Below are 12,257 nucleotides of genomic sequence, written 5' to 3'. Positions count from 1 at the left end.
CCCATATAGTTGTGCTAGGCTTGCACTTACGTCTAGCCAAATTATAATGATCATGCTTGCATGCTAAACAGAGACAGCATACTTTCGGCAGAGCAGCAGTTATCTTCAGTCTAATGCATTAATAATGTCATATCATAACAAACAACTTTATCATGCTCATAATTTATGAATAAAGCTGTCTTATATAAAGTTAACTTTCATTCAAATATATCTCGGGTACACATTGACTTCATGTTTGGAGCCTCCATACAAAACGGTGATGTATGTCCCTGAGTGACTGAGAGCTCAGCCTCCACCCAGTTCCGCCTATAACGATAGTTTGTCAGACGTCTTATCGGCGCCAATTATTCGATTTGGCTGACCTCTAATTGATATGACAAAGAAATAGTTATTTGTCCTATTCCTTATGGCCTTTTGAATGTCTGTTAGATGTGTGAGCCACATGAGGCCAGATCCTGGTTGGTACATTTTGTACTTTTGTTGTGGAAATTCCTTATGTTTTTTCTGTTGATTAGTGTCTGTGTCTGTGTCACCGCTCATTTTGGTTTTATGATCCACAAAGCAAGCAGCATGCTATAGGCATGTTATCCAACGGCATTCTCCTCCTTACAGAGTAACTGGTGACAGCTTCTTCTGTATACTTAGTTACTTCAAGGGTGACTGGCTTTATATTTCCACTTGCAAAAGTTTTGATCTTGAGGTCCATATGCAGATAGTAAAATAATTTTGCTAATTTTGTGCATTGTGTTGTAAACAGTAGTTGTTAACCACATTTCTTTGGTGAAGAATAAGTGCATTCATCACACATACACATTGCCACTCCATGTCAGTTTCTTGCCTAACTTTATCCAGGTCATTTCCGCCCCCTATCCATTTCATCCACACTGAACTGTTTTTTTTTTATAGAGAAGCACACTGACTATCAAGGGCATCACACGTTTGAGCAGCATGTTTTTCTGTAGCCCATTGAAAGCTATTGATCCTCTTTTATGTCTGCAGAGGAATCATTTAAGTTTAACATGCAAATCCTACTCATAAAGCACAGAGAACCTGTTAAACATCATGCAAATGACTTAGTTCTTGTTGCAGGTCGTTAAAATCCAATTCCTCAAAAGGCTTTATTCTAAAATGACCCATTTGCAGGTAAGAAATGTGTGTCACTGCAAGGTGATGAAAGTGGTTTTGAGTGTTATCAACCTGTAGCCCAGTGCTCCTGCTCCACATTTAGGGCAGTAGAGTGAATAAATGTGGATAGAACTGTAGGTCAATAATAGAAAATAACGTTGTGCCTTTGGGATGAGGGGAATCATTTTGATAGTTCCTTTTCTTAGACTGGAATTATAGCACACAGATATCACTTTGACAAGGTTTTATTCCAAAGTCCTAGACTCCTTGTTTGGTGATGAACTTTTTTTTCTCATAACTCATGAAGAGACTTCACAAACCACAACACAGGCCATTGTATTCAGTAAGATTGTCCTCCCCCTTCAGCATTATTTCAATCTTTCATAACTGAGCCTCAGCAGCTGAACAAAGCCACAGATGTTTCTACTACAGCTTCCCAAACAAAGACAGTTTTACGAGTCCTAGTGAGTGAATGAAAGCTTTAAAAAGCTTCTGAAAGCTGAAGGAGGATGTTCACGTTGTTAGAAGGGCCTTAACAACGCACTTTGTCAGATTTACTTTTCCTCAAATCAGGTTGCTCCCCAATCAGAATTCGCCATAGACGATGGATAAATGAATTATTAACTAGTCCAACAGTAGTTTCACTGCAGAAGAGCTCATTTTGGCTGACAACATGGGTCCTATTTTTGCTGTTTGAATACTGCCAACTGTGATGGTATTCCTCTGGAGAAATTTAAGGCTGCTTTACCCAATCTCATTTTTATTTGGGCTGTAATCTTCACAGTTATGTTGCCCTCCTGACTGAGAGTGCTTTACTGAAAGTGGCTTCTCTCTGTGAGTGCAGGGATATTGTTTTCTCTACATATTTTAGTCGCATGCAGTAACAAGCTTGTGTTGTGTTTTATCACTTAGAAAGAGATTTAACGGTTTTGATGACAGAAATGTTGTAGTAACAGATTAAAAGATTCTTCTCTTTCAACTAGAATATATTACATAATATTAACCTAATGATGCAGACTATGTATTTACTAAGCAGTCTTACCAGCAATTATTGAATTGTATTTTTAAAATACATTTACCCTTGGTGTATCATAGGTGTGTCCTAAATTTGTAAATCAGGGGTGTCCAAACTTATCATGCCAGGAGCCACTAGAGTATATAGTCCCGGGTCATGAGCCTTTTAATTTGAAGTCACTAAATTAGAAATTTAAGAGCATTAATGTCGCATCAAACAGCTATTTGCAATGTAAAGTTATAGAGGAGTAATGTCTACCTGAGCAGAGAATGAAATCGCTCTCCCTCTCTGTGTGTTGTAATCCGAGCTTCTTTGTGCTGTGTTTATGTAGCCGGTCTGGCCACACGTGCATAACCCCCCGTTTGTGTGGCTAATTGCCAACACTCTGCACTGCTCTCATACGGCGGTTTCAGCTAACGCCGTATCGACCCACGACGTCGTCGTGGAAGGGTAACGCCCACCCTCCGGTTCCCCCCCAGGTTAACACTGTTAGCTCTGTCAGCACTGTTGCCCTTGTTGGCACTGTTCGTGCTTTTAGCACCATTAGCTGCTAGCCACTGGCCCAACCGTCGCCATGTTGAGTCGTCTAAAGGCAATCCCTCAATCATAGATATGCTCTGACTTTGGAATTTAGCACCTTTAAGAGACTATCTTAATGAGTGAGTGTGAAGCATTTTGTGCTGAAAACTAGAATCTATAGTAATCTGTAGTAAGTAGTGGATGAATTTATCACTACTTAACTTCACTCACCAGTGTCGATGCTTTCATCACTCACAGCTGAAAAGACAATAAGTCAGTGCACATGCTTTGCAATCTGAAATGTGATCCTTCAGATCTGTGATTCGTCGTGCAACTGTGTTCTTTGCCAGACTGACATTGTTCAATACTTGCTGCTTGTCTGGGCAGATTACAGTGACTACTTTAGTGAGACACTCCTTTATAATGTCACCCTCTGCAAAAGGTTTTCCACACTGGGCTATAAGTTGAGCCACCTCGTAGTTAGCCCTTGTTGCATTTTACTGAGTGTGATTAACCCGGAAAAAAAAGACTTGTGTTTTGTTTCCAAATGTCGTTATATTCTTTTATCACAGCAATTGATTTTTAGCAAATCAAACACACACTTCCCCTTGATCTAAGTAGTCATTTTTCCTTTATGTGTGCATGGTATTTCCTGTATTCACTATCTGTTTTTCGCTTTCTTGATAATGCTGCTATGTCAAGTGTCTGTGACTTCCAAAGCCTCTTTGGCATAGAAAAAGCAGTGTGTCCATATTGTGATAGTCACACCTAGCATTCACAATAAGAACTGCTTTAATTTTAATATAGTCAGTTGGACAAATATCATTTTAATCTTAAAATAACCGGCCATATAAGTTAAGGTTTCGACACCCCGAGTGTAACTCAATATGAGTTAGCTAGATTGATTACTGGATTTGAATCGGCAGGTTTCATGAATGCCTTTTTGGAGTCTTTGTACTGGTGTGTGACTAAACCTGTTCTCAGAGGGCTTTTGAGAGGCTGGCAAAGCGAAAGTGAGAGGCCACTCATGAAATGGATGTGAAAGAAAGAAATGAGATAAAGAGGTGTAGCCAGTCTGAAAGGACAAAGAGACGGAGAAATTACAAGCCATGTCTGTAACTTTAATGACTGTCATCATTCAATGAATAGGAAAAAGACACCGGCAAGATAATGAAGGGAGAATTAATTAATGCATTATATGACTATTCTTTTAGTCCATCCAGGAATCTGTATCTGTCAGTTTGCCTGTTTGTACTGATAATGATGAAACCAAAAGTTTGCACAGAACAGAAAGTAGCAATAAGACAAAAAATAAACCATATGACTACAATAAAACAGGTATTGTTTCCAGCCACAGAGATTTTTAGGATAATTTTGGATCCATTTAAATTTTCTCGTGCCCCAAAAGGTTCTTATTCGAAAATGTCTTTGCTTTATTAAACCAAACCTGGTTTTCCATTTCATCAGCTCGCTCTCTGCCATCACTCAACCTCTCTGTGACACTTCTTCATTAACTATGGTCAAACTAAGAGCGCTGCTCTTCACAGTGTATCTGAGTCATCTGAGGTCTTTTCAAGCTCCAGCTGTTGAGCTAGCCTCTGAGGAACTTACTGATGGACACTTGTGTTATAATGTTAGCTAGATGTACTGACAATTTAATTGAAAACTTAATCACGTCTGCTGATGTGTGATGGTGCGACCCAAAGCCACATTGGAGAAGAGATTTGGGAAATAAAATGGTCACTATAGACTCATGACCCACCTGGCAAAATTGCAGCCTGGCGGATCTGTTTAATAAGGATTTGAAACACTAATGCAATGTCATTACTAAGTAAGATAGGGGCCTTACCATCTCATCAAAATATCCAATGGTTGTGAAAATGGTTTCTCTTGCAAAGCATTCAGCTTGTAAATCTTACATGTGACCTTTTAGCATAAATATACCTCACCACATACATTTGAGGCATTAGTTCAAATGCTCTAAACAAGAAAGCCAGCAGCCTCTGTCGTGTTGACCTCTCCACTGCATTTTACATTGTGTGCAAAGCAAAGCAAAGAGCGATACTGTTGAGATGGGAGGGGCAGGAGATAGGTGCATAATGTGCTCTGATGTGATACACGATTTGTTTAGACAAAAACTTGAAATTGATATTTGCACTTTGACACTGAAGCTAGTCTCGTCTTTCCGTAACAAAAACATGCACACAAACAAACAGAGACACTCTGTTAAGGATTCCTTCCTCCTAGGCAGCGCTGTTTTTCTTCAAACCATCCTTGAAGTCGGAGCAGAGAATTCCCTGTGGGCCGCAAATCTTTCTTTCTGTTGATGTCATCTCTGTTTGAGAGGCATCAGTGTGATCTCCTCACAAATGGAGCACGAAATAGTGTAGGTTAAACCAAAACCTCAGTTTGAAGGAATACAATGACCACAGATTGGTGGTTGGATTGAATAATGCTCGTCGTATTAAAGGGACTGTTTGTAAGAATCAGAAATGCTTGTTAACAGCGACACCTGTGGCCATTAAGTCAATGAAAGTCAGCGTCGGGCTCGCGCTTGCTCGCTCTAAATAGGCATGAACGAGCATCGCTCAACACAGTGAGGCGATACACGTCAGCTAAAACCACAATATCACTCTATATTTCACCTGCTTGGCAGTAATGTTAGCTGACCAGACGAAGGTCTCTCCATGAATCACTGCTGATCCTAGTGTTGGCTTTTCCTGCTTCAGCCTCCCGACCGCAGTGTGTAGTGTGCGCGCATGCACATGAGGTGGAGCAAGCTGAGTGAAGGCAGGCAAGCAGAGGAGCAGAGACTCCGGCCCTGGAGACCAAAGCTATGGTCTCCCCTGCGTACTCCGACCGCAGCCAAACCCTGTTTTGCAAGACAGGCTTCACTAGATATAACTTTGCGGTTTTGGTGCTTCAGTGTAGTTTGTGTTGGAGTCTTGTCTGAACAGCGTAGCCACACGCGAGCGCACATATGCGAGCACGCATGGGACCCATAGAACCCATTTTCATTCACATATCTTCAGGTCAGAGGTCAAGGGACCACTTTGAAAATGGCCATGACAGTTTTTCCTCGCCAAAAGTTTAGCCTACGTTTGGAGCGTTATTTAGCCTCCTTCGCAACAAGCTAATATGACATGGTTGGTAGCAATTCCTGGGTTTTCTAGTTTCAATTGATGCTCGTGTCTTCACTCTAGCTTTAAAACTGAGCCCACTACAACCTCCGAAAGATTGATTAATGCGTCGTAGAAATTAGTGGCGTTAAAACAAATTTAAGTTAACACATTATTATCACGTTAACTTTGACATCCCTATTAAAAATACATTTTAAGAAAACTTGTAATACAAAAAAATAATTGTCTTAATGTAAGTAATCAACTGGGGAACTTTCATTCACCTGAGATGTCCCCCCTTAATGTGGTAAAAAAATATGTCAGCCCAAAGTTGTTGCAAACTCTATAAAGTGAGAGTGTTGCAGCGTTGATTCTGTGAGGGTAATCAGAGTATCGCAGACTTTTAACCCGAGAAAACAGCTCCTATCCTAAAATAACATGACCTTTCTTCCTGCCTCGAGCAGGAGGAAAGACTTCTAGTGTCTTCGTCTGCTGCGGAGGCATCTCTCTGAGGAGCTGCTCATTCCTAATCTCTGTGTGCCTCCTTTCAGAAACTCTCAGATTTTGCTCCGAGCTGCTTCGCTTGCTTTTGTAGCGGCACACTGATCTGGGCTATGTTACTGTGCACTGGCTTGGAGAATGGATTAATTTGGAGCATTGACAGCCTATTCTGGCCCTGCTGGTGTCTATTTGTGTGAAGGGAATTGCTCCCTTATTAACAATCTCGCTTGACTGCAGTACAGTGGAAATTATGACCATTGATGTCTTCTCTGCTTTCAAAATGATCATAGTTCCCTGTAGATTTTAGTTTTGTATTATTTCATTTTTTTTCTCCTTTTTCATTAGAAAGTCTACACCAGCATAAGACAGTGTTTGTAGATTAGAGTATTTGCTCATTTTATTGCTAGTTACAAGTGGGGGAGTGCATTAAAACACAGACATTAGACCTCCTTTCTTTGTCTTAATCTCTCGCCGACTCTCAGACAGCAACAGAGGAAGAAGAGAAATCATATCCAGTGCCAAATAACTCAATCATGAAGCTGTGGAAGCTGAATCTGAGCTCACAGATAAATACTAAATCAAAATGTGACATATGTTATACTTTCTAGGCACATCTAACTGAAAAGCATCATATCTGCACTCGCAGGTGTCTTGAAGCTACACAACTTCCAGTAAGATGCTGATACGTCCCTCATTATCTCAGATAATAACTCAAATTTAGTGCGGAAGTTATTACTTGTCTTGTAAATAGGCAGCAGTTTATGATGAACGCCTCTGTAGCATGAACTGCATCCTGTCACACAGTCCAGTTTTTCATGTCAGGGATTAAGAAATCTAGACAGTTTGTCATTCAAAGCTCCGCACTGGGCTCATATTTGTATTGCAGTCATGAAAAAACACTTGTTTGTTTGAGTGAATGCTTGAAAGAAATGTAAAACTGCTTGTCAATTCTGGAGTTAAATCAACTGAAGTAATTTAATTGCATAATATTATACATTTGTTACACCTCCGGGATTGCATCCTTGTTGGTAGCTGTAGCAGAGATGACTTGTCGTACACGATACATATTTCACGGTGTAATTGCATATAATTAAGTCATTTGTTTGCAAATGAATCCACCATGAGCCTCTAAATGGTTCTGTTTCAAACCAGCAGAGTCAGCTATTCTATTAGCCTGTTGGTAGTGAGATTGATGGTAAGGTTGGAAATTACTGGATATGATGTTGCAGACGAGGGTTGCAGTCTCAGTCTAGTGTGTGTGCGTGGTGTTGATGAGCATTGGTGGGGTCGTTGCTGAGAAAGGAGGATGGTTCTAGGATGCTGGAATTCACTGCTTAATGTGTCTGAAAGGGCTTCATGGCACACAGGAGCTGATAACTTGATAACCAGTGGTGGATGAAGTATCTGAAAACCACACTTAAGTAAAAGTACAGATATCTAACCAGAAAATGATTTTCACCTATTAGAATATTACTTGAGTAAAAGTCTTAAAGTATCTGATATTTACTGTACTTAAAGCTGCAGTGGGTAGAAATGGAGCAAATATGATTTAAAAAAATATATTTTTCTAAAACGGTCACCACAATATTTCATTTAAAATGGTATTTTGACACACAATTCACCTTTTAACAAACATTGCGCCTCCTGCGATTTGAAAATTGCCATAGGCCATGTTGTAATTTCGATAAAGTTTCGATTAATTGTGCAGCCTTACTAATTTGCCTGTTTTATGTTCAGATCATGGTAACTATGGTTGGTAAAGTCATATAGCTCCAGCTATCCAACAAAAGTCACCACAATGACAAAAAAAACCCCTAATGGTGCTTTTTCCGCCCCGAGTTTAAATCATTTCAGCTTGAGGCGTTCAGCGTGCTCCTGCAAAAAACGCGAGGCACATAGAGCTGAAAAACATGAGGCGCTCAACAATGCAAAAGCAGCGCAAAACACTTAACTCTCACTGATATCAATTAACAAAAAGCCGCCCCCGACTGCTAAAACATGCTCTGTCTGATCAGGTCCTTTATCATCCCAAACTCTTGTTTGAATTAGGACTAAATTAGGTTTATCTTGAGGATTTACATCGATCAGCCATAACATTAGGACAGCATGGACACCCTGACCGGTCTGCAGCTACGCAGCCCCATACGCAACAAACTGAGATGCACTGTGTGTTCTGACACCTTTCTATCGGAACCAGCATGAACTTTTTCAGCAATTTGAGCTCCAGTAGCTCTTCTTTTGGATCGGACAACACGGGCCAGCCTTCGCTTCCCACGGGCATCAATGAGCCTCGGGTCTGACCCTGTCGCCGGTTCACCGGTTTTCCTTCCTTGGACCACTTTTGGTAGGTCCTGACCACTGCAGACCGGGAACATCCCACAAGAGCTGCAGTTCTGGAGATGCTCTGACCCAGTCGTCTAGCCATCACAATTTGGCCCTTGTCAAAGTCGCTCACATCCTGACGCTTGCCCATTTTTTCTGCTTCCAACACAAAGTTCAAAATGTTCACTTGCCGTCTAATATATCCCCCCCACTGCCAGGTGCCATTGTAACAAGATAGTCAATGTTATTGACCTTAATGTTATGGCTGATCGGTGTATGTAGATTGCTGTTTATCTTTGTAAATCCATGAGATGCCAAATGTATACATACTGGATCTTCAGTGAATAAAGCAGAACGTTCATCTTTCATGTGTACACCACAATGAAGATAAACCATGTTTGGGCCGGGGAGAGAAAGCCACTGGGGAACCATAGCTGTATTGTGAAGAGACGTCCTAAGGATCCTGGGGTTATAGACAAAGTCCTTATGTAAAGTTGTACTCTTGTGCTTCTCAGAAAGAAATCTTTCCCAACACATTTTAGAAACCTTTATGCAAAGAAAGTGATAAATGCATGTGGTGGCAATGAGCATGAGCTGCCATGAAGTTGTCCTCCCCCAGAAGACTCTCTGAATTAAAACCTGTGGCACACTTAATTTTTTACTCCAGTGCATTTGTTTTTCCCTCATGGATTGGCGGTTTGTTCATGTGGAGAGTACAATCCTGTATTATTTCATGTTTGAAAAATCACACAGCTTTTTTGTATGTCCTTGCTGTAGGATCATGATTTTTCACACACCAGGACTATGGCTGTGCCCCTCTGTCTGACTGAATTAGGTTATTGTGCCAATTTAATTTCCAGAGGGAACCACCCTGGTGGTAGGAAACATCATTTGCTAATTAACAAGAATGTCTCCTGGCGTTTTCAAGAAAATGACTGTGCTCCCAGAGGCTTGTTAAAAGTGAAGTTCTGATAGAAAGCACGGCTGTAAACAGGAGTAATCTGCAGTAACAAGTCCGACATGGAATGAATTCTCCAACAAGTGCAAAAGTAAAGTGAAAAGCAAAGTGATCCAAAAACGCCCTTCAGTCAATATCTGTATTGTTCTAAACATATATTGGTTAACTTATTCTACTTTGTGCTATTCTACTGCTGTTCTAATGCTTTTATTTAATCTCTTATCCATGAGAGACAAACCTCACTGTCCATGGAGTTTGACTAACTCCGCGAGGCATTAGCACTTGCCTGAATCGATTCAGCTCCTATATTTATCCAGGCCTTGACAGATAAGCATCTATTGAACGATTCACACGGGAGCGCCAGCAACTTCAAGAAAAGCCTCTCAGTGGTACATCTGTATAAAGCTTCAACGAGGAAATCAATGTGTGTAGCTCCCTGTGCTTGAACTGAATGCATGTGAATGTGAGGTTGTAGCCTGATATTGTTAAAGGGACTCTATAGAAGAATCAGAAATATTGTTAACAGTGACACCCGAGGCCGTTAAGTCAACGAAAGTCAGCGTCCTGTTGCTCGCTCTACATAGACATGAACGTCCATCAAACGAGCAGTCAAAACAGTGAGGCGACACACGTCAGCTACATAGAGTAGGAGCCAGTAAAGAGAGAGAGACAGAAAGGTTGTGAATGAATGAGTTAGAGAGTGTAAAGAGGGTCTTCCTGTCAGAACTTTCGCATAAGCTTCATAAATGTGTTTTTTTCGCCTATTCTAAAATGGTATATTTGAATATTTCTGCATACTGGGGTCCATAAACAGTCTTGGAATTGCATAAATTGGGTATCACTGTAAAGCTGAGACTCATGTGGATCCAATGAGCCCAACTGTAATCATGTGTGATGATTTTAGTTCCCATAGTAGACCATTTCGTTGTACTGAGACCATTTTTTGTGACCTCACTGTGTAAAATGACCTGTGGTGACCTCTAGGATAATCACAGCCTCATGACACTTTACAGCCACAAACTAAGGACCTTGGGCATTCAGAGGATGGATGGCTTCCCTAGGTAGATTGACAATAAGGGGGTTTCTTAGCAGTTTCCTGAACAGAAGTGCTCGCCATCCAATCGCCAAAAAATGCAATTCTTAGAGAAATCTCCAAATGTCAAAAGGTTTTGAAACCAAATCACATCATGGCTTTTTCTATGGTGTTCCTCAAGGTCTTAGTGTCTTAATGTGGTATTTTGGAGGGATTATTCATAATTTTGATCAATTCATTCATGCTTATTTCTGATTTATGACTAGAACAATTTGACACACAGTGCTGAGCTGCATCTGAAATTAATCTTCAGGTTTCCAACAACAAAAAATCAAATCAACCAGGTCAAGTTATAGAATCATAACTATCAAGAACAAATAAAGACTGGAGAAAACACAGAGCTATTAAAAATAATTTTAATGTAGACAGTATAATGACACTTCACTTTTTACAGATGGAGCTCACTAAAACAGAAAGTCCCATAAACTGTAGTATATTATACAGAAGAGGTCCTTTGGCAGCACTCAAGTGCTCTTCCATGTTATTATGATACCATCTGCTGTGGTGTTGAGGGGGCTGCCAATAGAGCCAGCTCGAATCAGAATTTAAAAAGGAAGAAAAAAAAAAAAAAAACAATAACAAATTTTATTAAGCACCAAAATTGCTACAGACAAATTACCTCTGTAGAAATTAGTTTCTGTTTTTGTGATGCGTCTTCTTTCTTTTCTTTTTTTTTTGCTGCTGGCTTACTAGACTCTATCAGCCAAATGTATCTTTTTCATTTTAGTTAAAAAAAAAAGAGGTAAGTCAGTTGAACAAACCAATTACAAAATGCTAAAAGCTATAGTAGCTTTACTGACATAGTTTATCTGTCAGCTGTGATGGTAAATGGAGCTCACTAACATTGTGCTACAGATGCTCATTGCCAATGTCTATTTTCTTTGTAGAAGGTGTGCTACACTTGGATACATGAAAATAAGATGACATTGTTTGCGTGCATCTTGCAGAAAACTTGAATCACCGTAAAAGGCAGTCATGGAGGTTTTCCACATTTAGAAAATGTTTCATGAACCTTGGACCGAAACTATTTCAAAGTACCACAATGAAACTGAATCACTGGTTTTAACTCTAATTTCATATAATTCAATACAACAAAAGCGGCGTTTTAGAGATTCAAGGTTTCTGCAGGATGCTGGCAACATGTTGATTATATTTTACTGCACAAACAATGTATGGAAAACATTTAAAATGCTCAGTAATTTCCCATTAACTGCATGGAGGGTGTGAACTGTCGAATACAGAGGTTGTGAATATATTTAACAGGGCATCTTGAACCAAAGTAACCTTGTTTTGTACATAAGACGCATAACAACATTCATTAGAACAATTACTTAATCAGATGCATATTCTGATAATGAGCCAACAGTGATACAAAGTACTGATAGCCATCATAGTGAACTGTATTAGACCTGTGATCATAGGGGCTTTCCTTTAAAGGTCCCATAATGTAAAAAGTGAGATTTTCATGTCTTTTATATTATAAAGCAGGTTTAAGTGCTGTATAAATACTGTTAAACTATCAAAGCACTCAATATACAGAGAAATACACACAGCCCGTATTCAGAAATTGTGTGTTTGAAACAAGCCGTTAGGATTTCTGTCCAT

The 12,257-nt window shown here is 39.9% G+C and overlaps 1 protein-coding gene across 6 annotated transcripts in view; it reads left to right on the top strand.

Moving 5' to 3' along the window:
- Positions 1–12,257, top strand: part of mrtfbb (myocardin related transcription factor Bb) — a 100,202-nt gene that overhangs the window by 3,783 nt on the left and 84,162 nt on the right. The gene's annotated exons all lie outside the window — the stretch shown is intronic.

This window comes from Sebastes fasciatus, chromosome 13, assembly GCF_043250625.1.
Source record: "Sebastes fasciatus isolate fSebFas1 chromosome 13, fSebFas1.pri, whole genome shotgun sequence".
NCBI lineage: Eukaryota > Metazoa > Chordata > Actinopteri > Perciformes > Sebastidae > Sebastes > Sebastes fasciatus.
The sequence above is the reverse complement of the archived record's forward strand: the minus strand, read 5'-3'. Positions and strand labels throughout refer to the sequence as shown.